This window comes from Helianthus annuus, chromosome 9 (assembly GCF_002127325.2).
Source record: "Helianthus annuus cultivar XRQ/B chromosome 9, HanXRQr2.0-SUNRISE, whole genome shotgun sequence".
Lineage (NCBI taxonomy): Eukaryota > Viridiplantae > Streptophyta > Magnoliopsida > Asterales > Asteraceae > Helianthus > Helianthus annuus.
In genome coordinates, this window is record NC_035441.2 from 174,155,163 (window position 1) to 174,168,385 (window position 13,223).

Below are 13,223 nucleotides of genomic sequence, written 5' to 3' on the forward strand. Positions count from 1 at the left end.
TCAACTTACCAAACCAACAACTGCCTCTTAACTATTCTTTACTTTGTCTTGCTGCTTCTACTCCCTGCCACTTGTTTTCTTTCTAAACCTTGTAACTATCTTAATCCACACTTTTGTACAAACACATCTGCACAGTGTACAAGTCTTTGTAGCATTTGCGTCACAACTTTCTTTTTTTACGCTACGAAACACATACCCTTATAAAATCTACTTTTAAAATTCACCTGTTACTCACTTTGTAAGACTTGAACGCACATCATTCTAATTATACAGTATTACGGATTTTGCTACATATATTTTGGCTCTATGAAAAATGTGGATTATATGAATACTTTTTGTAAACAGTTATTTATATTTGTTTTGAGAAGTTTGGCGTCAGCATGATCATCCAGCCCAATAAGTTAATTTATTATTTCAAAAGTAAATAAATTAAATGTATTTAATGGTGTGGCACAACAGGGGCAAGCTGGTCATTGGAGCAAGGGGCCCACCTTGAAGCAGTTCGAAAAGTTAGGGAATCCAATCCACCAGCCTGCAGACTTTGAAAGCTCAAAAGCTTTATATTATTTTATTAAAAATAAAATTTAATATTATTCATTTTATGATATATATATTGAGAAATTGGTTTAGAAAGAATGTGAAGTTGCAAATGATTCCAGCCCAGCTGGTTAATACATTAGAAATGATGGGAAAGGACTTAGGTTCGATTTTTGATCCCACTCGAGTTTTCTACTACAGTGCATTTACTCTAGAGGGTCGGCTCTTGTGGAGGGTGCAACTCCTGTCATGTGACAGGAGGTTGGAAATTTTCTCGGGGACAGTGTAACGCCCCTATCGACCAGGCGTGGGCCCGGTTAAGACAACATAGTCCTGGTAATGAGTGGCGGCGGGCCTGCATCTTGTGAGTGTGAATTAGTCGTCTGTTGTGAAGTTCACCTGTAAAAAAAATGTGAGGTTACGCATTTTGGAGAGTTGATGTATGAGCCAATCATGAAAAATCTAAAGGAAAATAAATAAAGTAAAAAAGGGAAAACAAAACACTATCATGGTCAATAGAATGTTGGATGCTTGATTGCTTGGGGTTGTTTGCTAGTGAAGCTATAGAACACATTGTGTGACTAGTATCGTAAACATTGTGTGACTATTAAAACATAAGAGTTATGTATTGTAACGAAATACTTATTAAAGAATAATATATTAAATGTCGACTAGATCTGTCGGCTCAAATGCACTAAGGGTAAACGGAGTGGGAACAGGGAACCATCTTCAGGGAAAAATCAGATTGCAGCCACTGTGTGATAGGGGCGATGTTCCTGCACTCTCCAAGCTCCTTTCTCCATGCTCTCTCACACATGCAAATCCTCGCTCAACCTTCATCACCCGCACCCCTTGAGCTCCTGCAATACCTTTCTCCACGTGGAACGATCTGGTTGGATGCTCCGACTTTCATCGATGATGATGACATGAAGTTCCCGGGTGGACTATGTCCATCCTAAGTGTTAGTTTGGATATTGTCACAATGTCACATACCGGTAGTCATCAATACCATATAATTTATCTTAAGATCGATTGGTCTACAATCTCTATATACTATAATACAGCCTACAGATTTAATGAACTGCTTACACCCAAGTATGGTGCCATGCCATCGTCGACTCGATTACCTCCTTTGGAATCCGTCATAGGTGGCTTGCTCGATTATTGGAATCGAAATAAAACATAAGTAAACTAATATCAAACTAAGGCAATTACGCTTTGTCACAATCCATCCCCTAAGCGTAAGTCTTGAAATATCACTTAGTATACTAAGGAAACGTCCAACGTGGAGCAAATCCAATAATTTGTGTCACATACATAACAATGTATATGCTCGAGGGTTTACAACAATGTCAATCAAGAGCATAACAATGTAACTACAATTACTAATGATAGGTCAAAAGGTGTTTGCTCCACGTTATTAGAATTACTAATAATAGGTCAAAATGTGTTTGCTCCATGTAACTACAATTACTAATAATAGTTTTCTCACTTGTTATCGGTTACCTAAAAACGTTAATGAGTGTTCAAATAATAACAGGTCAAAAGGTCATTGTTATGAAATCCTTAGATGATGCTCATCTAAGGATTGACCTATTATTATTTGAACACGCATACCACACTCAAAAGGCGAGATACCTAACAATAAGATTAGCATACTACACTAAATAGTCGAAGGATAGGGATCTTTATTTTGGTCATTGTTATGAAATCCTTAGATCCTTAGATGATGCTAAATCACAACAAATATTCGTGAAGATGACAACAGTCACACTTAAAATCAAATTTAAGTTAAAGTTGTTAATGTTATTTGGTTCTTTGTTAATCAACTTAAGCGACAGAATATCAATCTTATTACTTGTTAGTATCATGTTATCATGAATTTTAGAACATTAAATAACTCTTAAATCAATACATCTAGTGGTTTACACAAATATAATTTTTGTATGGTTTTCTAAATAATAGTGTTTATCCTAACTATTGACTAATTTAAAATCAAACAACTTCCAAGCCTACTGGTTTTCAATAACCAAATATTTATTGAATTTTATTTTATAAAGTAAGTACATGATTAATTAAGTTGAACATGTATTTTTTAGTATACTCGTAGCTATTTTATTTTTTTAATTAACGTTTGTTTATTGATTGCTAATCTCCATAAATATAATCCGTTACAGATATTCACATGACTAAGTCATTACGTGTATTAACTGGAACTTCCTAGACAATTCAAATTAATATAATACGAATTAAAATGAATTGACAGGTTGAATTATATGAACTGGGTGGGTGTGACATATATATTAAGATGAGATATCATTTCACAGCCCTACTTGGTCTAAACGAATATTTAGGTAACGTTTATTAAGTTCCAATATAGTTTCTACAACTTCAAAACTAATTTTTGGTCTCTTTTGAAAGAGTTAACACTTAACAGCAAAGTTTGTGTTATTCATTGTTTTTTCAAAAAGGTTTATATATCATTTAATGATCCTCATTTAAGTTCTCTTTTCTTACTTGGCCACAATTCATGGATAACTTTTCGATTTTTAAAACCTTTCCTGATACTTTTTGTTTTTTATGCATTTTTATTTAATTTTAAACTTCGACCCACTTGCTTTTTTTTTATTATGTACTAGTTTATAGACTCATGTATTACATGGGTTTTAGGATACACACATGGAGTTGATCGAGTTATTTGGGGAAATAAATGTGTTTTCCATTTATATAAACTTGAATGAGTTTTTTTTTTTTTAAATAAATATGTTATTGTTGAGGTTGGTTGCGTTTGAAGGACATAACCATTACAGGTTTTAAATTATTTTTTATATTTCATATTATTTCTTACATCACACATCATAAATATAAATTTTAATATGAATACATATAACCCTAATATGAACTATACATACGAACTTAAAAAAAATATAACATTACTCATTTTAAATATTTTAAATTTTAATATTTTAAATGATGCGTTTACGAAGTAAGAATTTTGTTTTTGAATACAAAATACATAGTGTATTTTATTTCAAACTAATATTTTCTTATTTTATTAAGTATTATCAAAGTAGAAGATGAAATGGAATTAATTCATGATCTAAGATTATATATATTGGGAAAAGATCAAATAGGAAGTTAATTTTCGCTAGGAAGGATAGGAAGCCATATGATTATGACATGTGGCAAATTTTAAAATAAAGAGAAAGGGTATTTTAGTCAATCCAACTCCTTCTTCTTCCTTTTTCAAAACCCAGTAAATTCAAAAACTCACCATTTTCAAAACCCACCATCTTCAACTATTTCTTCACTTTCTATCTCAATAATCACTACATTATAGTGCGATTTTCATCACCAATCAATGATTCAGAACCCGATCAACGTGTTCTTTAGCTTTTTTTGAAGAAAACCCAGTTTAATTTCATAAAAAAATCTCGTTTTTTCCGGTGATTTTGGAGATAATCACTCGATTCGTTCGATTCGAGCGTTGATAAGTGTTTCTATCATTCAAAATTTGTCAATTGATGAAGAAATCGGCTTCGATCCATGTAAGAAATTCTTTAATTTCATTTTCATGATCTGGGTTTTTGATTTAGTCATTGCGTTTTACAATCTTTGCGGGGGTCCGGGGGCGGCAGCCCCCGGTAGCGGGGTCCCAGGGGCGGCAGCCCCTGGCGGGGTCCAAGGGGCAGAGCCCCTGGCTGGGTCAGCTCGGAAAATTTTTTTTTTCGATTAAATTGCTGTACTAAAAACGCATCAGAAAAATTAATTTTCCATAAATTGGCTCATTTCGAAGACAGTAATTCGTAGACAATTCAGACAGTTCACAGTGACACATTTTTTAGGTGTTTTCAGTCCATTGCGTTTTAGAATGAGTCATTTTTAAGTGTTTTCTGGCCATTGCGTTTTACATATAAGACATTTCTTTGTGTTTTTGGTGCATTGCGTTTTAGGTAAAACACATTTTTGTGTGTTTTCTGGCCATTGCGTTTTACAAATAAGACATTTCTGTGTGTTTTCTGGCCATTGCGTTTTACATATAAGACATTTCTTTGTGTTTTTGGTGCATTGCGTTTTAGGTAGAACACATTTTTATGTGTTTTCTGGCCATTGCGTTTTACAAATAAGACATTTCTGTGTGTTTTCTGGCCATTGCGTTTTACAAATAAGTCATTTCTTTGTGTTTTTGGTGCATTGCGTTTTAGGTAGAACACATTTTTATGTGTTTTCTGGCCATTGCGTTTTACAAATAAGACATTTCTGTGTGTTTTCTGGCCATTGCGTTTTACAAATAAGTCATTTCTTTGTGTTTTTGGTGCATTGCGTTTTAGAAAAATGTCATTTTTTAGGTTTTTTTTTTCATTGCGTTTTACGTAACTGGTGGTTTTTCTATTGCGTTTTACGCAACTGGGTTTTAATTTTTTTTTTTTAAAATATAGCAATAGTATACTCGTTTTAAAGAAAAAAAAACGCTCGTTTTTTTGGTGCAATTTTTATAAAAAAATAATGTCGTATGAAAGAGTTATTAACGTTTAAAAAATGGGGGGGAATTGGAGGAGAGAGAAACTATTGGCTTGGATTGACTAGAATGCCCTTGAACAAACTCACGCGCCTCTTTTATTCTTTTCAATTTCCCTGATTTAATCTTAGCCCTTGATTAACTTAATGAATGGTCAAGATCACTTCCTATCCTTCCTAGCCAAATAAACTTCCTATTGTATCTCCACCCTATATATATTAAACATATATATATATATAGTTTATTTATCTTTAACATCTGTGAAAACGATAATAACAACTTATAAACATGATAAGGTTTTAAATTTTTGGTTACGTCAAATAATGATGGGTGTATAAATTTTTGGTTATTACATCTTCTTTTGATAAATATGTCTTTATTTATTAAAGTAGAGATATTATATTAAAGTATGGGTAAGTAGATAGCAAATATTAATTATTAAGAATTAAGAATATTCAATAGATATCATTATGAATATAAGATTATTTCTAATATGTATTAAATTCAATCATTTAATAGTTTTTATATTAATTTACTTATTATTTATTATATAGTTGAGGTAGCATAAGAAATTGACACATGGCATTTTGGTGAAATACTTTTTATAAGAGAATGCCATTTGGCATTAAAATTACCCTTTTATTAGTATTATTAGATTATTCTTACTTCACTTTACTTTGTTTTCCACCACTCTAATTGTACTTTTTTTTAATGGTTAAACGTAATATCCCGTATAATCACCTCCTAAAATTCATATGTTGCACACTTTGTAAGACTTAAACTCATACAATTTTTATAAATATAAACATCTAGTGCCACTAAGCCAGTTATTACAAAACAAAACCCCAATTATAGAAAAAAGTATGATGTCCAAATCAAAACAAGTCGGTTGATTTAGTATCCAAATAGTTTGGTTGACGGTACAATAGGTTTAAAGGTTTGATCCAATTTGAAATTTGGAACAATTATATATATATATAGGTCGGTTATTGTATAAATTGTCTTAGCGTACGCTGCGTACGAGATGCATTATCAACATGTGATTTTTTTACACATGCGATTTTGGTTTTTTTAGCAACATGCGAAATTTTTTTTTAACTCTCTCTCTCTCTCTCTCTCTCTATATATATATATATATATATATATATATAGGGTGGGGTTCTAAAGTAAACACTGACCATTCATTTACATCATCAAATCATAAAATACACTAGTACATTTTCATCATCAACTCCTGGTCATTGATTTACACTTGTGTATTGATAATCAATGGCTAAAATTAGTTCACTAGTGTTCACAATTAATGGGGTTGTTTACTAATGAACTTAACCCTATATATATGTATATATATTTTAATTTTTGAAATATGTAGTTACACATATGTACTATAATCATTAACAATCTTTATTATGATTAACATTTTAGTACCCTGTAATCATTTTTAGAAAACATATACAAAACCGGTTCAAATTACCGAAATGTGAAACTTAAAGACCAGCAAGTCTAGTTAACTCACTCGGCCCAACCGTTTTGGTTTATCATTTTTCAAAATCGCAACTAACGATTCGGCTTAGAGTTTTTGTTAGAACTAACCAATTTTCGTCAAAACCTGTTGAAACATGTCAGTAACGCCTACTTGATCGGTAAAAAAACAATTATCACGTGTGATGTAATTAGAAACCTATTCCTATAGTTTTTGTGCAGGGGTTGACCAAGTACAAACACTTGCATCTTTTTATTAGGTCATGCGTAGTGGTATGGGTAAATAATGCCCACAGCTTTGGACGTTTTCCATCATGTGTCAGTACAGTTAGAAAGGGGCATTATTGGGCGTTTTTCTAAAATGGATGTAGTGGGGATGTGGGCATTATGTCAAAGGGTGTAAAGAATTAAATAAAAATAAAAAAACCAACAAAAAAAGCTATTGGATTAAAATAGAAAGATTAAATGCTATTGGCCAAACAAATATGTTCAAAGCGTGATTCTAAACACGCCTGGGTTTTTTTTTTTTTTTTTGCCGGATCACGCCGACGGGGGTCGGGCAGTGGCGTTTTTGGGCGTATTTGGGGGGGGGGGGGAAGACGCCCACTACGGGTGGTCTTAGGGTGAAGGGAGTGGTTACCTATTTGGAATATGTAAACTCCCCATTCACCCAATCAGATAGTTGCACGCCAATTCACCTAAATTGTTTACCTAATGCTCTAAAGCGTTGGGCGGTGGTTTACCTAATGAGGTTTAGGTAAAATATTTAAAAAAATAAAAAGGAAAATATGTGATTGGTTGAGAAGAAATGGACCCCACCACACACCCATCTCTCTCCCCACTTCTCTCCCTCTCACCGACTCGGTGAAGCTTCACCGAAAATGCCCCCCATTTCGGTAAACGTGGCTCAGTAAAAAGGTTGGCGGTAGAGTAGGATTCGATACCAACCACTTTACCGATCCCACTCCGTTCACCCTTAAACATTAATAAAAGGGTAAACAAAATGGTATAGAAGGTTGTGTCTTTTCTTCTTGTTTTACAAAGAGATACTAAGGTAAATATAAAGGAATAAAAAAAAGCTATAAAAGGAAAACATAATTATCCCCTATAATAGTTAGTGGACGTAAAGGGAATCAAATATTCAGGAATGAATGAGGATATGTAATAATAAATAATGTATGTAAAATGGTAATTTTACCATGAGTTAACTGGGTTGTTTAACTAAGATTAGTTTTGTAGATTGAAATGACAAATTTCGAAAATGTTAGAGAGAAAAGTGGTACAATTTAGCTTGAAATGGCATAAGGGGATAAACCACATGGACGTAAATAACAATTAATTCTTAAAAATAAAACCAGATCCTTTAAAAGGCGTCCTTAATAAAATTAACCTTCAAGTAGAAAAAATACAATCATAAAAAATATGTGAATTTCTTAATTTGTTTATTTATTTTAATTTAATAAAAAAATGCAATTATAAAAAATGTGAATTTCTTAATTTGTTTATTTATTTTTAATTTAATATTCATATAAATTAATTGAGAAGAAATGAATAATACAAGCAAAAGTTAAGGCACTACACTTCTTATAAAATATTATTTTTGAATCCAAATATTTAAATTAGCTACGAGTTGTCTAGTTTTTTTGTTGTTATAGATCAACACGATGTACTTTTTTGTATTACTTACTTAAAAAAGACGTGACACAGCGGCCGGCCGGAGGACTCTACAGCCGGCCTCCCTTATTGCTCCGACCGGAACGTTAGTGTCTTATTAACAACATATGCAACCTTCATATAGACCATTTTAAGCAGGTAACATGCTCCTAGTTTTAGATCTTTATATTTGTTATTTTGTTGTAAACAACTTATAGATTTATACCCTTTCTAAGTAGTACAAGAAAGTCATGCTGCGTAAAATAAATAAATCATATGGAAGAATTCTATTTAAACGGTTGGGATCACCTAGGGTTGTAAACAAATCGAACGAACATGAACAAGGCTTTGTTCTTGTTTGTTTGTTAAGAAATGAACATGTTCATGAACGGTTCACGAACGTTTACAGAACAAGATTTCTTGTTCGTGTTCGTTTATTAAGAAAATGAATATGTTCATGAACATTTATCGAACGTAAACGAACACAAAAAAAAGTTCGTGAGCATAAATGAACATTGTATATATTCATTTAAAAATACAATCTGCATTTTCATGAGAAAGATTACGAAGAATCCATAAAAAATAAATAAATACTTTAAATAATTAACATAAAAATTAAGAAGTTTGTCAACCTTTAACACAAACTGAAATTGAAATGATCGAACGAGCGATGTTGGCGGAGACATGTAGTACAACTATGGTATCAAATTTTAAATACTAAAGCCAATAAAATAAAAATATAACATAAAAAACTTTTAAATGAACGAACACAAATATACATAAATGAGTGAATATAAATGAACACTTTACCGAACATTCACGAATATAAACGAACGAACGCAACCTCTATTCATATTTGTTTGTTTAACTTGTCGAACAAAACTTGTTCGTGTTTGTTCATTTATTAAATGAAGGAACATAAACGAACTTCCCGCTGACGGTTCATAAACTGTTCCCTAAACGTTCGATTCATTACAGCTCTAACAAGAGATTTTTAATTGATATCGGTTGTCTTATATAATGTCTATAATCTATATTTTAATTTTTGACTTATACTATAATAATAATAATAATAATAAGTAAAGAAAAAGAATTGATGTAGAAACCTTAAACCGTTTCATTTTAATATGCCTATAAAATTGTGTACCTTTTTTTTATCTACTAATTTATTAGGAAATGCTGTAATTTTTTCAAGAATGTGACTTTGGAGTTATATTCTCTTTTCATCTATTTTCATTCCTAAAATCTGATAATAATAATAATAATAATAATAATAATAATAATAATAATAATAATAATAATAATAATAATAATAATAATAATAATAATAATAATAATAATAATTAATGAAAAAGAATTGATGTATAGAAATCTTGACGTTGAAGTTCAAGGTCTGTGGCTGTCTATGCTTCTCCATTCACACACACATGTACTTCAGGCATAAAGTACAGACAAACAAATCAGAATGCTGGTATGCTATCTATATTTTGACTCAACCAGATACGCATGAAGTACGACCCATGTATGCATCTTTGAGTTATCAATTTATAAGGGGACTAGGGGTGGTTCACTAGTGATGGAATTCCATCACTCCCACTATCCAATCAAGTAATGCTATGTCATCAATCCAATTTCCATCACTAGTGATAGAAATGTAGGAGGGGTGGAATCACTAGTGATGGAATTCTATCACTCCCTCCCAATTTTTTTAATTTTTTATTTTAAATTAGAAATTAACAATAAAACACTAAAATTAAAAATTTCATTAATTTTAAAACATACTACTTCAATTTCACATACTAGAAACATACAATTTAAAAAAAAAAAACCTACTCCTCGAATTTAACATACTAGGAACATACAATTTAAAAAAAAAAAACCTACTCCTCGTCCGAATCCGGAAACTCCAAACCTAGAGAACCTACTAGTTCGATTAAATCGAATCTCAACCGAAAGTGAGTTTCTTCGTTACGCAATTGTAAATTGATATCTTGTGGAACTTGAACTTGTGTAGGAGGATCCGGTACCCAATCCGGGGATATTGCACGTCCGTCGTGTTTGATCAACATATTGTGCAATATGATACACGCATACACTATGCTATGTATTGCTTTCTTGGTCATCGAACGAACCGGTCGGTGTAGTATACCCCATCTACCCTTTAAAACACCAAATGCCCTCTCAACATCTTTTCTTGCCGATTCTTGCAATTTTTTGAACGCCTTTTCTTTAGCCTCGACGGGAAATGAGGGAGCTTTCACAAAAACAGACCAAGACGGGTAGATACCATCCACAAGATAAAAGCCTCGTCTGTAATGTCGACCGTTAACATAGAAAGGAGAGGAAGGTGCGGTACCATCCGTTACACTTTGGAACAACGGCGACGTGTGCAACACATTGATGTCGTTGTTTGAACCTGGGACACCGAAATACGAATGCCAAATCCATAAATCATTCGACGCCACCGCTTCTAGTATAATGGTTGGTCTTTTGATGTCTCCCCTCACATACGCCCCTCGCAACTCTCTTGGACAATTTTTCCACTCGATATGTGTACAATCGATGCTACCGAGCATCCCGGGAAAATGCCATCTAGCCTCGTGTGCGGCGTAAATACGTGAGATGTCGTGGCTCGTCGGTTTACGTAAAAACTCGTTAGAATACAACTTAATGACCGCATTGCAAAAAAATTGCAAACACTCACGTGAAGTTCTTTCAGACATAGCTAGGTATTCATCATATTGATCGGGTGGGTTACCTGTCGCTAGTTGGCGAATGGCGGACGTGCATTTTTGAATCGGCGTGAAACTTGGTTTGCCCCTCGCATCGTAACCTTCTTGAAACCATCCCTCGCTTGCCTCGATGTCTCCAACAATCTTTAAAAATAATTCTTTGGGTAAACGAAAACGATCTCTAAACGTTTCGGCATTGTATAGCGGGTTTTCCACAAAATAATCGTTCATCAAAACTTCGTTGGCACGTATACGATCACGGCCGACCATCTTCTTCTTTGGGCGGGACGACTCGGCATCAAGCTCGTTATACACCGACACAAAATAGTTTAGCGTGTCGTTGTCGGAAGACGACTCGGTATCGGTATCGCTAGACATCGGAAACGTCGAATCGGTAGGGAATTCCATTTGAGAAAGATATAAAAAATTGTGTGAAATGGGTTTAAAATGGTTTAAAAGATATAGTTTGGCGTGTGAAAAAATGGTTAAAATGTGGATATATATATAGATAAAATGGATTATTATTTTTTTTTATTAAAAGTTACCGTTTTAAACGGTCATGTGCGCCCAATGGTCGGATTTTTGAAAATTTTAACGCGTTATGTGCACCACGCGTTGAACATTCCACGCGTTATAGAAACACCGGCGGCGGTGTTCCGTGATGTTTCAACGCGTTATGGGATTCCATAACGCACCCGCCCCGTGTCCTCTAAGGGTGTAAGGAGTGGTTAAACACTTGAGAGTGACAAACTAAAAAATCAACCAATGAGAGTGTGCCACGTCAATTAGTGAAAAATGTTTACACTTTGGTGAAAAGTGTTGACAATGGTTTAGACATTTGGTGAAGTGGTAAACTTTTTAAATAAAAAAAAAGGAAAAAAAATGTGATTGGTTGAGATTGGAATGACCCCACCCCACACCCCCCTCTCTCTCTCCTTCCTCCTTCCCCGCGTCGGTAATGCATCACCGAATCTTGTCCATTTCGTCAAACATCCTTATCGGCAAAGGTGTTGGCATTGGTTTGCCACACTTTACCACTTCGGTAAAGTGGGTTTGCCAAAGCCCACACCGAACACCCTAATCATGTAAAGTTAACCAGCTGAGGAGGGGGGGGGGGGATAAAAAACTGAGGACCAAACAATGGCGGAACCAGGACTTTTTAACCGGGGTCGTAGTGGAAAAATTTTCACAATCGGTATAACAAAAATTCAACTTATTAAATTATCATTATTTAATTGATTTGATTTTTTTTATTGCACGGCAAAGAATCTCACGTGTAAACTCATCATGTTTGGAGCTATGTCCAAGGTCAAATCCTCGACCGTCATGAGACCGTCCCCCGCAATAAAGTAATCAAATAAGAAAAAAAAACTAACGTTTGCTATACTTTTTCTTATTTACGAAACTAATAAAGACAAAAAATGATATGAATTTAAATGACAACCAAATAAGAAAAAAAAAACAAATTAAAGTGGTCATATCACACATATTACTTTAGCATATTATAAAAAGCTTAGCTAGCAGACTCCAAACTCCAAACCCTATTGATCCTTTATTTCTGTCTTCCTTCTTTTTCCACCGGAAAGTACAGAGCTCGCCACGGGTCACCGAAAAGCCCCAGAGATGCTATTTTTAGGGTGTAAGGGGCACTCCCCTAAGAGGGGAGTCCCCTCTCTTACGCATAACCAATCCTCGTGTGCCACGTCAACTCCCCTCTTAAACTCCCCTAACACTAAATTGATGGCGGCACTCCCCTCTTAGGTGACTTTGTTTTTATTAAAAAAAAAAAATTGATTGGACGCCGCCTCCCTCTTTCCTCCCTCTCTCTTCGGTGACTTTCCACCGATGTTGGTCCCCGATCGTGGTCCCCGAATGAATGGCGGCACCACCCCTAAGAGGTGGAGGAGGTCACCGCAAGGGGTCACCGAGAACGCCCCGCTCACCCTTACTCTTCTTTTTCTTCATTTTAACTTCTCTAGAAGACAGAAATTGGAGGGTCAAGCTATAAAATGGTTTTTCGTTCGACATATAAGTTAACATAAATCTTGGCCGCCGGAGGGTCAACTGACCCCCCTGACCCTCCCGTAGTTCCGCCCCTGGGACCAAATGTGATTAGGAAACATCGTGCTAAGTAGCAACTAAACGGTAACCAAAACCAAAAAAAAAAAAAAACATAAACAAAATTTAATAAAAAAAAATCTAAACTCTTTTAAGTTTGTTATGCAAAAAGAAAATATAAAAAACAAAATTTAATAAAAAAAATCTAAACTCTTTTAAGTTTGTTACGCAAAAAGAAAATA